Below are 16,900 nucleotides of genomic sequence, written 5' to 3' on the forward strand. Positions count from 1 at the left end.
CTTCGGTTAGGCGTGTTAAATCCCTCCGATATCATATTTACTCTCATAACTATATTAAGTTTAAGTAATCATTCAATAAAGAGGTAGATAAACAAGCAAGTCAACCAGCCAGTAAAACGAAATGACGTTAATTTTCAAATTCCGCGAGCGCGCGGCTCTCTGTGGAAGACAGGTGCTTCACGTGCTGAAGGCGCATGCACATCAGATGCGCGCAGTAAATGAAGATAGAAACAAACCCGCGAATTTATGATTTCTCTTATCATTTTATGCTTAACCCTGGCTTAATATTATAATTTAAAACGCTGTTTATATAATTTCTATATTTTAGTAAATGTTTGCAACATTTTAATGGGAAAGACCTTCAACCGTTTGGGGCCAATTGAAGTCCACTATAAGGAGAATAATCCTGGAATGTTAATTTCTTTTCGACTGAAGAAAGAAGGACATGGACATCTTGGATGACATAGGGGTGAGTAAATTATCAGGAAATTTTTATTTGAAAGTGGACTAATCCTTCAAAGTCAGAATTATATAAACTCGCAATTTTGAGGGAAAAAAGTCTGAATTGCCAAATGTTAACTCAGAATTGCGAGATATTAACTGTGAGAAATAAGGTCAGAATTGTTTAAAAGGTCTATTCTGAGAGAGTCAGTCTGAATTCCAAGATATAAACTCAACTCTGAGAAAAGAATGGCAAGAAATAAAGTCAGAATTAAAAAAAAAAAAAAAAATCTGGTGGAAATAGTCTTTCAAAAATGCAATTGTGAGTCCTCAAGATTTAATGAATTTACGTCTTTGGTAGAATGTTGTTGTCACTGTCATAAATAACCAAACTATCTGTGAATGTAATCATATTAAGCACTCAAAAACAAGACCGACAACCGTACTCTGCTGCCGTGTGAACGCAGCCTCTAATACAGAACTATGGCAAATGTGCAAAGAAATCGATCAGTGCTGACAACAGACTACCACTGAGTAAATACTGTTGGAGTCTCTGTGCAATATGCTTCACGGCCCCTTTCCTCCCACTCTCATTGTGTTCAGATCTCTGTGTCCTGTCCACAGGGAGCGCTTGGCTCAGTTCAAGTTCATACGGATGGTGCCCCATAAATTTCAGCAGCTTTTTCTCCTGTAGGGTATCAACAACATTGATGTACTTATCGAGCTGTTGGTTGAGATGGAGTTGAAGGCGGGAGGGGATTTAACCACTGTCTCATTACCATGGTGAGCAATCCAACATGTCTGCTTCCTCATCCTGGACCTCTTGTGTGAATTGTTCATCTGAGAGACAGGGATGCCAGGAATGACCCCGGTATGTTCAGGGGCCCGGTGCCCTTTCTTTGGCTTCAAAAGCAATGAGAGAAATAAAAGACATTTCCATCTCCTCCTGTGACACTATCGGATGCCTTCAGCCCTGTTTAATTATGATGGAGATGGAGCCTGGGTGCTTTGAGTGTGACATCAGAAAAGATGAAATGAGTCATTCTAACCTTGCTCTTGGTAGGGTCCCATACAGTAAGGGACGTTTCAGGAACATTCTGGTCATGATTTGGCACTTTGGACATTTATGAATTACTACAGTCCATTCATTGACCATTGACACAAAATTAGAAATCATTTGTGGAAATCACAAGCTCCATTCAGATTGCAACACAGTTTCCAGGAGTCGGGGTGCACAAGGTTTTATTACTTTGCCAACTTAATTATGTTTACAAGCTACTGAGTTGCTATTATGACCTCTTGTCTAATCATTGTGTGTGTGTATTAGGGGTGCAACGGTACGCGTATTTGTACCGAACGGTTCACGGGGCAAATTCCAAATGGAAGTGATCATACCTATCATGCCCTACTCCCTCCGAAGGGCAAAGCCCCGTTGTCAAGGGAACATCCCAGCTGAAGATAATGAGGAAATTACGCCGCTCCCTTTGCCAAGTGCATTCCAAACGGCTACATGCTTCACACATGCCCTGCTCACTTCAAAGTCTCCACTTTAAGGGAGGGAGTAGGGCATGATAGGGATGATCACTTCCATTTGGAATTTGCCCCGTGAACAGTTCGGTACGATTACGCGTCCCGTTGCACCCTTAGTGTGTGTGTGTGTGTGTGTGTGTGTGTATATATATATAATATACGTTTTTCATTCTTGTTCATTTGTACATTTCCATATGCTGAAATGTTTTTGCGTATGCACAGTTTAAAACCAGACAAAAGCCTTCAAAACTTTTTATATTGAATTTATATTGTAAATTTATTTGCAATATAAACTAAAATATAGTTATATTCTACTTAGCTATTTTTAACCCCTCCCCACTTCTCAAGAGTGTTATTTTAGTATCACTGAAATACTATTATCGTTTTTTAATAATATTTTTAATAGTTTTTATTTTTATATTTTCCATTTATATTTTAATTTTAGATAAATTTTTAGTAATTTTGTGGTGTTTTTTTTTTTGTTGTCGTTTTTAGAAGGTTTTTTTTTTAATGTATGTATATAGTTTTTATTCATTTTTATTTCATAAGTTTAAGTTTGTTATTTAATACATCAAGAGCGGTTTCACAGACAGGGCCTAGATTAAGCCAGGATTAGGCCTTAGTTCAATTAGGTTATTTAAGTAGCTTTTTTAAACTTACCCTAGAAAAAAAAAAAAAAAAACACATTACTTGTGTGCATCTTGAGACAAAAACAATGGCACTGACATATTTTAAGATATGTCAGTACAAGTTACTTTCAGTTAAAGCTACAATATGTAGATTTTTCGCCACTAGAGGTCGCCTATTCAAAACAAAGACGTAGCTTGATGACGCCAGAGTTTGAGCGTGGAATCTTGGGAAATGTCGTCTTCACCTCACACAGTGGAAAAGAATCGGGACAGGACTCGAGCAGAAATCATGTTCATGGATGAGATTATTATTAACGTTAGTATGAAGCAGCGCAGGGCCGAGTGATGTTGGAGCTGAACGAGGCCGCTGGAGCGATTGCTAATGAGAGACGAGCGCAACACACGCCTCACGAGCAGCAGAACTTTTATTATGCTGCAGTCGCCGCTTCCACTTCTTCCAGTCAATGAGGTAACACAGCGCTGTTTATCATATTAGATACATTTGACTGTGTTGAAAATGATGTTATGACGTTACTCTGTGCATTCGCTCGGCAACTACTATGAGACACTTGTTGCACACTGCAGTAAGCTAGATTGATTTTAGATATTAATAAATGCTGGGAGGCTTGTGTTGATAAATGGCATGCAATTAATTTTAAAACATTGTATAATGGAGAAAATGCTGAATTACTTAGCTACATGACAAAATAGTGTTTTTCTCTGAGGCATGGTAAAAGCATGGTACTCTCGGAAAATCAAGAAAACTAGATTTAAACAATAAACATGTTGAGCTATATAACATTAATTCGTTTTTCTGTCTATAAATGTAACCAAACAGTTGTTCCCTTGCCTAATAAAACATGTAATATATTAAAGCGTCTTTGGTGTTTCCATGGTTTCTAAATAAAACCCAAAACCGAGGGTAATGCAGATATGAAGCCATTGACAGGCAACTTCCGGACACGTCCCGTATCTTGGTTAAAATCGCGATTTTCTCACGATTTACAAATAGTTGGAAACATTTGGGATATTGTAAGTACTCAACTGAACAAAATATATAACACTGGCCTAGTGGTTTTCAGAAATTCTACTGCAAAAATCTTTTAAAACAGGCTCAAACATGCATTTTAGACTAGGATTAGCTTAAGCCTTGTCTGTGAAACCGGGGGTTAGTTAAACTAAATTAAAATGAGAAATAAAAATAAGGTTTAAGTTTTTTATATTTTAAATAACTCATAAAAGCAAAGTGAATTATGATTGGTTATTTCTCATGTCACATAGACAGTCTCTTCCTGTTTAAGTGAGGGTTCTTGGCCAGAATAAGATGCAGTGTTGACCAAACTCTATGCCATGCAAACATTAGTGTTATCACAGATATGATTCTTATTCATAGCATGGCCAAAAGGTGAGGTTTTTGATATGACAGTGGCATTGCTAACAAATGATACATGTGTTCCTTCCACTCTTTATCCATTTGAAAAGCTTGCCCAGCAGTGAGATAAGAGGAGTTGAAATGAATGCCTGTTTGGGAACGTTGAATTGTTTGTAGGTGACAAAAAAGGTCAGGTGATTTAATCTATCTGAAACACTGTCACAGCATTCTGATCAATACGATCCCATGCTAATGTCAGTATGAGGAGACAGTCCTCACTACAAGTAGCAGGTGGATAACAAAAGCCTGACTGGAATTAAAATGACTTTTGTGCTGTTGTCCGTTACCTTTGCAGGTCAAACTCAATACAGAGCCCTTCTAAAGAGGCATTCAGACATCCTGCTGTCCACTTTAATGTATCTGATAGCCTCCTGGCTTCATGAGGGAAAGGGCACCTGTTCACCAGAAATGCCGTTCTTCCAACGGAAAAGTTCAATGTGGCTTTTACGTACAATTATAAAAGGGTTAAGAGATACAAAAACACAGGCTTAGTGAAAATGAACAGGTTCATTTGTTCCCCACGTATTGTAGACAAATAACACGTATAGAAGGCCGAAATGGCAGATTTAGTTTTATTTTTAATTCTGTTCGTTTATCAAGGGATAAATTGATGGCATCCCCATTCAAATTGTCTCATTACAAATGCTCTCACAGTAAATTCAATCCTCTCTAGAGAAAAAAATGCCTGTTTACTCTGGTTAGCCCTTAATAGTGTCTAAGCTTTTGATTGACACCTAAAGCTAATCTTGTAGACCTTGAGTAAACTGCAATACATGATAAACAGAAAACCAGTTCAACAGTTCAACGGTTCCAATGAGTGAAAATAATCAAAAAATGAGGGTTGTCGATCAAATAAAGATTTTAATCAAATTAATTACATGATATGGTGATTAATTAATTAAATTAACAACATGAGTCATGATTAAATGTGAAACATGCTATTATTTTTTATTCAGTTCAGTTGACAGATCTAAATAAAATGCATCTAAAATATGGCTCTTGAGATGCAAATCGCAATTTCAGATATGTGGACAGATGGATGGGTTTTTTTAATGCTCATTTTGTTTTCTTCAACAAATCACCCATGAGGTTCAGTTATTGTCAGTAGAGCATGTGTAAACAGATATGGTCTGCTCATTCAATATTAACGTTTTTTTCGAGTCTTAACTGTGTTTCTGCTGTTTAAAGAGGGGTGAATTTGCTGTCAGGCCAGATAGTTCATGTGATGACATTGTCATTGAACAGAATCAGATTTTGGGCCTATTTATGCTTAGTCACTTCATGTATTTTAATTTCATTTTAAAGCAATTCATTAGCTGCTATGTTTATTTATTAATTTGTAGGGCTGAGCGAATATGGGTAGAACTATACTGCCCTAGTACTTCAGATTTCATATACATGTGAATTAAATGTAGCAAAATGTGGCCTTCATCATCACAGTATGCTATTGTCTATCTAGTGCGAGAGATTCATCAATATGCTGATTGAGGACTGTTGGGACACTCCAGGCACAGGATAGTTCTGTCTGGGGTGACTGAGTCATTTACACCTCAATGTCACATCTGTACCATTTGCTTCACAGGACACATGTGCTTTCCACTACATACTATTTATCTATAGTGCTCTAACATGTAACTATGTCATGTTTGGTCTCATCTGACAGCTTATAAACTAAACTGAACTGAACGGTGGTGAACATGATAGAGATAGTAAAGTATCCTAATGTACAATCTAGGTACTATTGCTTAAAGGGGTCCTATTTTGCCCTTTTACTAAGTCTTGAATTTGTTTTTGGGGAGTACTAGAATATGCTTTCATGCTTGATTGTTCAAAAAACACATTATTTTTCACATATTTTACATTATTACAGCACCTCTCTCCCCAGTCTGACTTTTAGTTTAGTTCCTGTTTCGATGAAGCCCCTCCTTCTGAAATATGAAATGTGCTGTGATTGGTTAGCTGGCCCAGTGTGTTGTGTTTGGCATTGCTTAGCACATGTTTGGGAAATTTCACAGCCCTTACCATAACAGAAAGCTCTACTCTGTTGTAAATATTAAGGATGCCGTCAATTTCAAACCAATTCAAGCCTGATTCAGACTTAAAGTTCACTTTAAGTTTACTTTCACAGACTTAGTAGTTCACTTTTAATAAAGGCCTTCTGAAGCGAAGCGATGCGTTTGTGTAAGAAAAATAATATCTAACATGTTATAACGTAAAAAAACTAGCTTCCGCCAGAACGCATTCCGTATTCAACTTACGAAGAAAGTGTAACGCCTCTCGCAGTTCAAAACGCTTACGCTATGTCCATTCTGTATTCAACACATGAAACAAGCGTAACTGACGCGAAGGAAGCTAGTTATTTTACTTTATAACGTTAAATATGGATATTTTTCTTACACAAACGCATCGCTTCACTTCAGAAGGCCTTTATTATTATCGAGCTTCAAACAGGTGGTTTCCGTGCACTGCCATTATAAAGCTTTGGAGCATCAGGGTGATTATTAATATAACTCCGATAGTATTCGTTTGAAAGAAGAAAGTCATATACACCATTTAAACACGATATTTGTCAGAAAACTATGGTAATACAAAACAGTGAACAGCAGTGAACAGTCTTAAAAAGCTACAGTAAACACTAAATCAACACTAATGTTGGCTAGCAAGCTAGTGGAGGCAAAGCTTTGCCCTTTGTTTACATCGTAGCAACAACATAAAACTTATAATTGGAACTATTAATAGAAAATGTAACTACAAATAATAATATATACTTACAAGTTGTGATCCACAAACAACAATTTGTCCTGACAAAGTGGGAATTGCTTCATTTCAGGAGAAGCTTTTGTGAGTAGCCTGCATGCATTGTACTCTCATAAGTTCTAGAAGCTGATGGCGTAAAATGTGCAGTACACAGATAAACGTTGGGGTTTTAATGTTCAGGAACAGTGTTTAGAGTTCGTTAGGATGGTAAAACAAATGAGTTTTGGAGATGGGTGAAAAAAAACAGCATCTCTTTAACATAGAGTATTCTGTGGGCGGGGATTATTTAAATGAGGAACACTGTGACTTGACAAAACCCAGAAAAATTGCGTTGTAGTCCAAACAAGTTGTTCGTAGTTCTTGGAAAGTAGATTCTGTTAAATAAAATATCTCCCTTTGGAGTGGGCTTTGAGCTATGTAACCTTGCAGATCTTTTATATGCTCAAAGAGCAACATTACACACTAACTAAAGTTGAAAAAGTGAAAAAGCATAAAAGGACCCCTTTAAACGTGCATTGAGGACCACTGTCTGCATATTTAAACATGTAACTTAAAAAATAAATATGCCTGCTTTAAAGGTATTGAGAATCTTCCCTTTATCACTGTTAATGTTGAAAGCTACAGTGATTGTAACTTTCCTTATCTAAACGTTAAGGTTAAATCCTATGTTTTCCAATCAGTTCTAATGAAGACCTTTTAACTTTAAAGAATAAGGGGTTAAAATTTAACAACAACTTTAATGGAGTCAGATTAATTATTTTGGAGTCAGATAAATACTTGAATTATGCAAGTCATCCTTCAACTGCTTTTTGTTCCGATTATAGCAGCTTCCAGCCTTACAAATGCATTACATTTTTTAATTCCTGTTCTATATATAGTATACAAGATGGGTACACTGACTACAAAATTAAAAATTGTGGATAAACTATCATTTTAAAATCAGTTTAACTAGTGTCATCTGATTGCATAATAGCTCTAAAACCTGTCATACATCTTCAGAGAGTGAATGGCAGTTTTGTTAAATTAACATGAGTCTTAGATTTATGGCTTCAGAACAGTAGGCTTTCTGTGGTTGGATATTGGGAGAATGCCAGAGCCGTTACGCAGCTGTCTGTCTGAGAGAGGAGAGGAATCTATACTTCTGGCTGACACAAACACAACAGCACAGCAGTGCATTCAGGCCCAGGAGATTGGCTGATTCATAACTAATGAATATTTTCCAAGCCTGCTCAGGTTGCATATTACTTCAGGAGCCACTGAACCAGTTCTGGTTTGCCCCACATGAAATACACACACTTTTTTGTTGACAATTTCTCCACTGGTTGCAAGGAAAATATGCAGAATGGATTTAAATATTGTAAACTGTGTTAAGCTGAGAGCTCTACAATCTAATTGGCAGCTAAAAGGCTTATTGCCAAATCACAAAGGCTGACAATACTAAGCACAGAAGACTGCTCACAGAAATGGTCTCTAGCCAAATGTGCATGTTTCTTGTGGTGCAAAATGCCTGGTCAGTGAAAAATATTAACTGTCTAGGAATAATAAACTAGTCAGGACATCAGACCAATAACCTGAAATCTGTTCTTCCAGATGGTTCTCATTTTCACGCATTCAAATCTATCGCGTTGACGATACAAGCGAGAACCAATGAGGTTTGTGTGCAGCTTCTTCTCCGAATTCTTCTCCTTATATGGTGTTGATCGCGCTCATTGCGTTTAAATGTTAACCGTTCTCGCTTGAGCGCCATATTCAAATGAAGGAGGACAAGAATTTAACGTTAACGTTTAATCTGGTTTTCCACACAAAGCAGTCAAATATCTTCAGAAGACTTGGAATAACGCGAACGAATCATATGGACTACCTTTTAAGATACTTTATGTGCGTACATGGATTCACGACGCAAACGTCATACATGAAGGTGTGTAAACAGCATTTTTGGCTAAATATTCCTTTCATATTGCACCTGCAAACAGTATAATTTACTGTATGTATTTATTTATTAAGAACCATTATTATTGTCGCATACAACACAACAGAAAAATATACTATTTATAAAAAGTTAATTCATTTTTTTGTTATTGACTTGCTGATGGAAAAAATGCAATATGGCATGTTGACTAGAGGTATTTGTTTGCTCAGGCTAAACTTAGTGTAGTTAATTTTAAAGTTGTAGTGGTAGTGAACATAATATTGGTATTATCTAATCACTCTAATCAACTGTCCTTACAAGTGTTTGTGTTTTTCTTTTAGCACATGTGGGATTGTTTGCAGTTGTAGTAACACTGTATGACATTTCTGCTCTGAACAAATGCTTCACCAGGCATTGGTGTCAACATCAACAAGAATATGAAGTCCCACAAGGTACACAGAGGACTCTGAACACCAGCTCCCCAGCCAAGATCAGTTCCCTCAATCAATAGGAGCAGTGTTCTCTGGACAGGGTACGTAGATAAACAACTCATTCTTGTTAGATGGGCCGCAAAAGCAGCCCTGGCAATGGCTTTTATGAGCGCAAACATCATAATGCAGTCTCAAAACGGTTGCTCTGACAAGGACGACCATGACTGATTTCCAAACTCCGGAGATTCTTTTTACAGTACCAGAAGTGTCACCTCTGTTTTGTCCAATTCATTTCTCATCTCAGCCATATTTGTGTGTGCTGCACTGCATCTTGTCTACTGACGCCGGTAGAATATTGTTCGAAATGCGGGGATCATTTACAGCTAACGCTCTGCAGCCTAATGTGTGCTGCATTTTGCCCCAATGCATCATTTCTTCAAATGGAGCCCTTGATTGATGGCCTGCGCCATTCCAAACACCATCCCGTCTGTAATAATGCATCACCTGTTGCGCTCTGGTTTGCAGTTTCTATTTGAAATTATTCTGTGATAATGAAGTGCAAATGCTCTTGGTTCTGGCATGAGATTGAACTGACTCAATATAACAACCTTTCTACAGGCAAATCATCTCCTTGGTCCCTTGTAGCCGAGTTAATAAATCTAGGTGCTATGACGAGAAAGGGCCGTCAACAGATTGTCTTTTGCCATTGTTGATGGATGAAATTTCACAGTGATCCCCAACTCCTCAATGTAACAAGTCAGTGTGTTTGATAAAACAAGAAATATCTGTGCTGCATAGATGATAACACAGGAAATCGTATTCATCATCCTAGGAACAGACGCACACTACATCTGTTTACCACCACATGGGTTGTCTTAATTTCTTTCAGCATAAAATTGTGTAGCCTGTAATGGAAACACAGTCTTAACCATTATATTTAACAGTCACATTCTGTTGCTTTGGGTTCAGTGCCAGGGGAATCAAAACAATGCCTCAAATATTCATGTTTTGCGTGACAAGTATAGTCTATAAAGTTGAAATTTCATATTGTTTGTGGTACAACAAACAAACATGGAAAGTATGACATTTCAGATTTCATTTCAATTTAATACAGGACAAATCTGCTGCCTCACAGGCAGACTTCATTAAAACAAAAGTATTGGATGATAACTTTCAAACTTGGCTCACTTAGATATGCGTAATGTGAATGTTAAGTCATTGGCTTGGATCATGCAGTTACAGTTGATTTAAGGTTAAAAGATTCATTACATCTTTAGAGATGAAATGTCTGTTCTCTCTGTTCTTTTACTGACAAGGTGAGTATGTCTTTATGACAGATAACGTGGATGTGCATTTGTACCTTTCATCACATTTGCTAGTACTCTCCTCTTTAGAGATTTTAGTTGTTTCACAATTCACATATAAGGAAGTCTCATGAAGCATCCCACTGGAAGAAGGTCATTGACAGTGCATACCTACATATAGCAAGTACACTTTTTTATAATTCTATGGAAGTGGATTTAAATAAAAATAAAATATGTCTATTGGTAGCTGAAATCATTATTAAATGCAAAAAATTTAATAAACAAACATGAGAGTGGGGTATATGTTTAACGTTTTGTCATGATCACCTGCTGAAGTGCCCTTGTTAGCCACTAGAGGGCACTCTACCCCGGGCTGTTACATCACTATATTGGACTTCATCTCCCATAATCCTTTGTTCCGGACTCATCACTGATCATTACACACAGCTGTCTTCACTAATGTCATTAGTTTCTGCCTATTTATACCCGGTTTTTAGATTATTGTTAAATAAAGTGACAATTCAAACTGTGAAAATAAACTATTAGGCATTTGTAATGTTATTTTTATTATTAGTATTTATTAGAGACAAAATATTTTAATAAAACTATCTCAAATGACACCAGAAGACCCTCATGACTGTGTCCCCGAAGCCTCAATGATTTTTGTGAGTTAATAAAATGTATATGCAACCCCTTCAGCCATGACTTACTAACAATACAGCACTAGCCTCGAGTACCTTATTGCTTTTACAAAACGGTTACCACACAGTACAAATATTAAAGCCAAAAATATGTATCAATGCAACTTTCATGAATTAAACTTTAACCAAAAGCCTTCCTTCCGCCCGAAAAAATAGTCCCTGACCGTGAACAGCAATAGAAGTTACATTATTACGCCATTAGACGGCAGGCAAAGACTGTCTTAATGAGTGTGTCAGTCAGTAGCGAAGACTTTTACATTGAAAAGACTGAATTGTTGTGAACATGCAACAAGACGCAATTGACAAATGCTTTGACTAGCGCTGTCAGTCACGGGAAAACCCCTTAACTGTTAAAAGGACAAGATAATACATCGGACATTTAAACAGATTTTTTATTATAAACATAGGACTAACCTGAAGGAAAATGCTAAATCTGAATGCTGGTAATAAACTCGCTCACTCGATCTCTTTCTCACAATACTCTTCTACATAGTAAGCTTAAATTCAGTTTATGTTGCTAAGAGTGGTTGCTAAGGGTGTTGTGTAGTGATACACAGAACCGTTGGGTGAAGCGGTCATAGCCGTGTTTTATTGTGAATAAAACGCAGCTATTGACCAATCAGAATCAAGGACAGGAACTAACCGTTTGAGGAAAAAAAAAAAATATATATATATATATATATTCACCTTGAAAAATATATTTTATAACGGCGTAATCTTAATGTTTATCTTTATCGTGGGCACTTTTATTTGACATGAACCCAGAAATCTGTGGAGATTTCAAGTCATCAGTTTAGCAGTCTCCCGCTGCCCCTTTCCTCGCCCTTCTCTGGGAGTTCAAAGTGTGCACCTCGATTGGAATGACAGGTTGCGTGATTGGTGTGTGTTTGAGGGAAAAGGTCACATAGCTTGACATCTATTCTTATTATCCAGCAGCGTAAATTGACTCTGGGACCAAATGTCAAGAAAACGCGGATTAGATCTGGCTAAGATAGTAAAGGGCTCTGTAAGAACTTGGTCTTCTTTAAAACCATGTCATAAAATGTTTTGTGTCTCTCTTTGCACAGAATCACAGATGCGTATCTCCTAAGTACAATTATGCGTCTGTTTAGCCTAAATCTAGCTCTCAGTCCATGGAGATTTGTCCTCACTTAGCAGAGCTACAGCCTTGCTGATTCATAGGCAGTTCTAAAGGGATGCTGACACACAAGCTATTGAACACCTGCACTGCTCACTGACTCAAGGTTTAGAAAATGCATTAAATTTTAAATACATCATTAAGGGTGGTGGGATGAATGAGAGGCCTCATTAATTATTGTCTGCAAAAACTTGCAGGGTCTGTAGATTTTGTTGTTTGTTGTTATGGACAATGATGAATAATTTCTGCAGCGCACGTGAAAGTTAGATTATTATTTATTTGACTGTAGTGCACACTATTTAACAATTTCAAGAGGCAATTGTACCGAGAGCTGCTGATGTGACAAGGAAGGAGTGTCTTTGATCTCATGTTAATGTGTGAATTTTCTGTTTGGGCAGTCTAGTAAATTAAACAGCTCTCATTTACTGCGCCCCTCATCTGGTGTGTGTGTGTTTCCTGATGCTGACAACCTGTTTCTGAAATATGAATTTCTTCTAACACGTTTCATTTGGGCAAATTGTTATTCATCCGTGATGATTCTGCTCAGGCTGAGTAAAATTTGCAGAATGTTCAGAAGTCTATGTGGAGTATGGGAAGATGTGATTCATGAATTACTCATTGGCACCAAACAGAGAGTACTTATGTCTAATTCAAATGATCGGGGCAAGTTTTGTACACCTGATGAGAAATAGTACGGGGGATCCTTGGCTTATATAGCCTACAACATGATGTAGCAAGAAAGAGAGTAGGCTATCTCGTGAGGAGGCTGCTTTGCTGCTGGGAACCGATCGCGTGTTCTTGCAGAAGTGAATTCGTTTTAAAAATACACGAACCGAATGATTCGGTTCTGTTCCGTTGTCGAACGTGCTGGAGGAACACGGTACAGTTTTTCCGCATTATTCAGCGACGCCGCAAAGCCGTTACAAAAAAAATAATATCGAAAAATTCAGCGGCAGCGCAACAGTGTAATTAGATCACCGAACGAACGACTCCTATAAGTCGGTTCTTCTTACTAAATCAAAAACACAGCGCGGAACCTATGCGCGGAACTTCGCGAACGAATGACTCTTATGAGCCGGATCTTCTAAGTGAATCAAAAATCTACATCACAACCAGCGTTGTCCATTTCCCACAATCTTTTGAATAGGTTATTTTTAGTGCCTCAGAAGAACCTACCGCCCGCAGTAGAGTTCATTTGCCGAACAAGTGACTCTTATGAGTCAGATCCTTTTATTGAATCAGAAGGTGTTTGAATCATTAGCAGCGGTCACTGAATGTACGTAATGAACCCACCTCCTTTTTTGCTGTTGTGTAGGCTGTAGGCTAGGGTTAGCGAGACTTAAATCGGTGTTGACTGGTTGTAACCTACATGACAGCGAACAAATACACATTAATTTTTGTTAAGTAGCATATGTTGTAAACAGACTATTTTATATAGCATAAATGAATGAATGAATTAAATTTGACTGCCCATTTATGTTTGGTCATTTTAGTCAGAACAAATTAGGCCTATTGGATTATTTCGCGCCTAAAAAGTCTCCAAAGTCTGTAAACACATTTCGAAAGAAGTTTGTTTTTTAAATTCTGATTAAGTATAATTTATAGCCTACTTCTGAGGGCAGTGAACGTAAGAATTTTGCTGATATTTCCAAAAAAGCCTATTTCTTCCGCCAAAGTACTAAAAGAACCTTTAATAGAATCAATCACCAAGGTATTTGTAACATGAATCATTAAGAAAAATTGGAATCTGAAACAGAATCATTAAAATCTTTTCGATTCCCATCCGTTTTTTTGACAGTCTAACTTGCATTTCGATCATTGGAAAAGAAATCCTACAAAGCCAGAGATACTGCCTTTGAGCAGAGTGGGAGATCGTGTGTCTAGAGAAGAGAGCAGCGTGAAGGAGTGCGAGCTGTATCAGTGCAGGTCCTGAAGCAGAAGAGAGAAGAGAGCTATCGGGCTCTTACCACACGCGTTTAAAACCTTTATGTAAAGGTGCTTATCTCTGGAAAGAGGAAGAAGGAAAGTGAAGGAAACATAGCAAAAGAGGACCGCCAACCGATGTTTGACTTAATTTGACATGAGAGAGGATATCTGTTTCATTTATTTCTCACTGGGATGCGGATTTTCCCCTTCTTTTCTTGACAGCGTGCGTTTGCCCCGCATCTCTGGTATCATACGGATATATGCGGAGAAAAAATTAAGATGAAGTGGCCTTCGAAAGTAGTTTTTGACGGCGTACCGCTCGCTAATGTTTTATTTTTTCTTTAATCGTGTTCAACAGCGTTGCACCGGGCTCTAGGAACGGCGGGAATTGATAGGGCACGCGCGCAGTGCTTATAAAACAACAGCTGATCATTGAAGCTCGCATCAAGCCAAATAAAACACTATCAGAAGAATAAACACCACTGATTTTGTTATAGCCTACACAAATCGCGGAGGCATAAAAACGACGAGCTTTAAAACAGGTAAGACGATTCGCATCATTGCTTCATGCAGTTACGGTCTATTCTGCATTTAGTTTATTCAACATGTCATGGATTGGATTGCATGGGAAATTGCTGTAGATCGTGAGACTTTAATGCTTTGTTTGGATTTAGCCTACATCATTTTAATTCTGTGGACACACGGCAGAATCGTAGATAGCCTACTGAAGCAGCATGCCAAATCGGCTATAAATCCGCTAAACTTGAATATCATTGTGCAATTTGAATCATTTAGGAGCCTTATGTCTCAAATGAATTTTAAAGTAAATTAGCACATTTCCCCCTCAATGTTCTGTATTAGTCAGCGCAACAATTGATAGTCAATGAACACTGCATGATTTGCATGACAATTAGATCATTCTTTGAAATAATTTATTATATAAGTGAGTGGTGCTTGTTTAATCACATTGAACACCGGTGAGTTACTATAACAAATGATGCTGTACTGTTGCATATGCATTCAGATTTATGAAAAAAATTGCCATACAGGAGAATGAAAGACAATATAAAGAATACGCATGTGACGCAAGAAACTTAATTGTTGTGCTCTATAGTGGTTCCTAACAGGACATCAAAGTCAAATATTGAATCTTAATGTATTAAAGTGACATTAACCTCAGTTACGGTTAAGGTGGTACTCTGTTTGTTTTATATGGTGATATGTGTGTGCACAAGTCACACATTACAATGCATGAGGCTAGGTGTTACTGGTTGTGCAACATGTGTGCTCTAAACTTTGCAGCATCTGGTTCAGCTCTTGCACAGAATGACATTGATTTTCTGAATGACTTGAAATCTTTCTTGATAGTACTGAAATAACCTAATGTTTTTGAGAGCTTCGTCAGGTTGTGCTGAGGGCTTTTGGCTGAAGATGAGGGTGGAATGGGTGTCATCTTTGCACCCCCTGGTGGATAATGGCATGCGAGTCTGTGCTGTAAAAAGTCTGTTTCACAGTCATTATTTGCTCTCAGTGTGTGTGAGCCTACAAAACAGCATCACAATGTTTTACAAAAGTTATCAAATTGTTATTTAAAGCCCTAATGTACGTGACTGCTCTATGATATTATAGTGGCGTAATGGGTGAATATTGTACTGTATGTCAACACAACGCTTCTTTTATAGCTAACTATGGGGATATTGTCTCCTTCACTAAATGCAATAAAGCGAGAACAACTTTAACCTGAACTGCACGCTATTGATGGGAATTTTGATTCATCTCAGTGTCTGGAATCTTTTGAATTCGTGACCCTAAAAGATGATTTCACTCATAAGCTCGGGTGGCCTTTCTGGGGGTTACATTGTTATGCCATTAGGTGGCGACAAATGAGTGTCTTTTGTGTTTTGAACTAATCATGGAGTCATTCACTCAACCGATTCCTTAACAAACAGTGAGTGTTTAAATGGTTTGTTAGAATTTGCGAGTCTACAAATCTAACAAGAGACCCCAGAAAGAAAGTTTAAGCATCTTTTTCTATACAAATACCAACAACAAGGCATATGTGTCATTTCATTATCATCTCTGGTGGGATCCACTGCTTAGTATAACAGTTATCAAACTGTTAATAAAAAGCTATAGAAATAACAATAACTGTGTAAATATATTAAGAGCTTCAATACCGTCTTACGTCATTTTAATTCTGTATGGTGGTCATTTTTAAGCATTCATATTTCTTCTGCCTTCTTTCTCACCTTATTTTGAACAGAATTAATAAACAATATCTTCTTGAGAGGTTACGATCGGCAATCGATCGGCAGATCCTCGTTTGGTGCCTCGTTCAGTCCCGCTTCGATCCTTGCACAGACTCAAATGAAACAGTGAAGGGGACGTGTTTGTTCGGTAGGTGCAATCAATGAAATGTTCATTCATAGCCCGCGCGCCAGTTCTATTGGCTCATGCCATAGTCAGTCTTAGAACGCGGTAAATGTACGCAACATCACATCAGATTAGTACGAGTCGGTGCATGTGAACGAAAACGATTCACTTACTGAAAAGAGATTTATTCATGAACCAAACTCTACTCCAGTCACCTTCTCACGTTGATTTATTATTGTGGACAGTAACAGGTCTTAAATTAAGTCCTGTTTTCTCTATATCCAGCAGACACCTTCATCATGTTCATCGTCGGTATGAAGACGACATAA

At 37.7% G+C, this 16,900-nt stretch overlaps 1 protein-coding gene across 2 annotated transcripts in view; it reads left to right on the forward strand.

Annotated features, from left to right (window-relative positions):
- The first annotated feature begins 8,544 nt into the window (after positions 1-8,544).
- grik4 (glutamate receptor, ionotropic, kainate 4) overlaps positions 8,545-16,900 on the forward strand; it is a 329,903-nt gene continuing 321,547 nt past the window's right edge. The window contains exons 1-2 of one of the 2 annotated variants that reach the window (XM_051861113.1): positions 8,545-8,707; positions 9,040-9,230. The gene's annotated coding sequence lies outside the window, so the exon portion shown is untranslated. Of the gene's footprint in view, positions 8,708-9,039; positions 9,231-14,155; positions 14,741-16,900 lie in introns of those variants that run through there. The other variant, XM_051861111.1, reaches the window with a different exon arrangement.

This window comes from Ctenopharyngodon idella, chromosome 15 (genome assembly GCF_019924925.1).
Source record: "Ctenopharyngodon idella isolate HZGC_01 chromosome 15, HZGC01, whole genome shotgun sequence".
In the NCBI taxonomy this organism is placed as follows: Eukaryota; Metazoa; Chordata; class Actinopteri; order Cypriniformes; family Xenocyprididae; genus Ctenopharyngodon; species Ctenopharyngodon idella.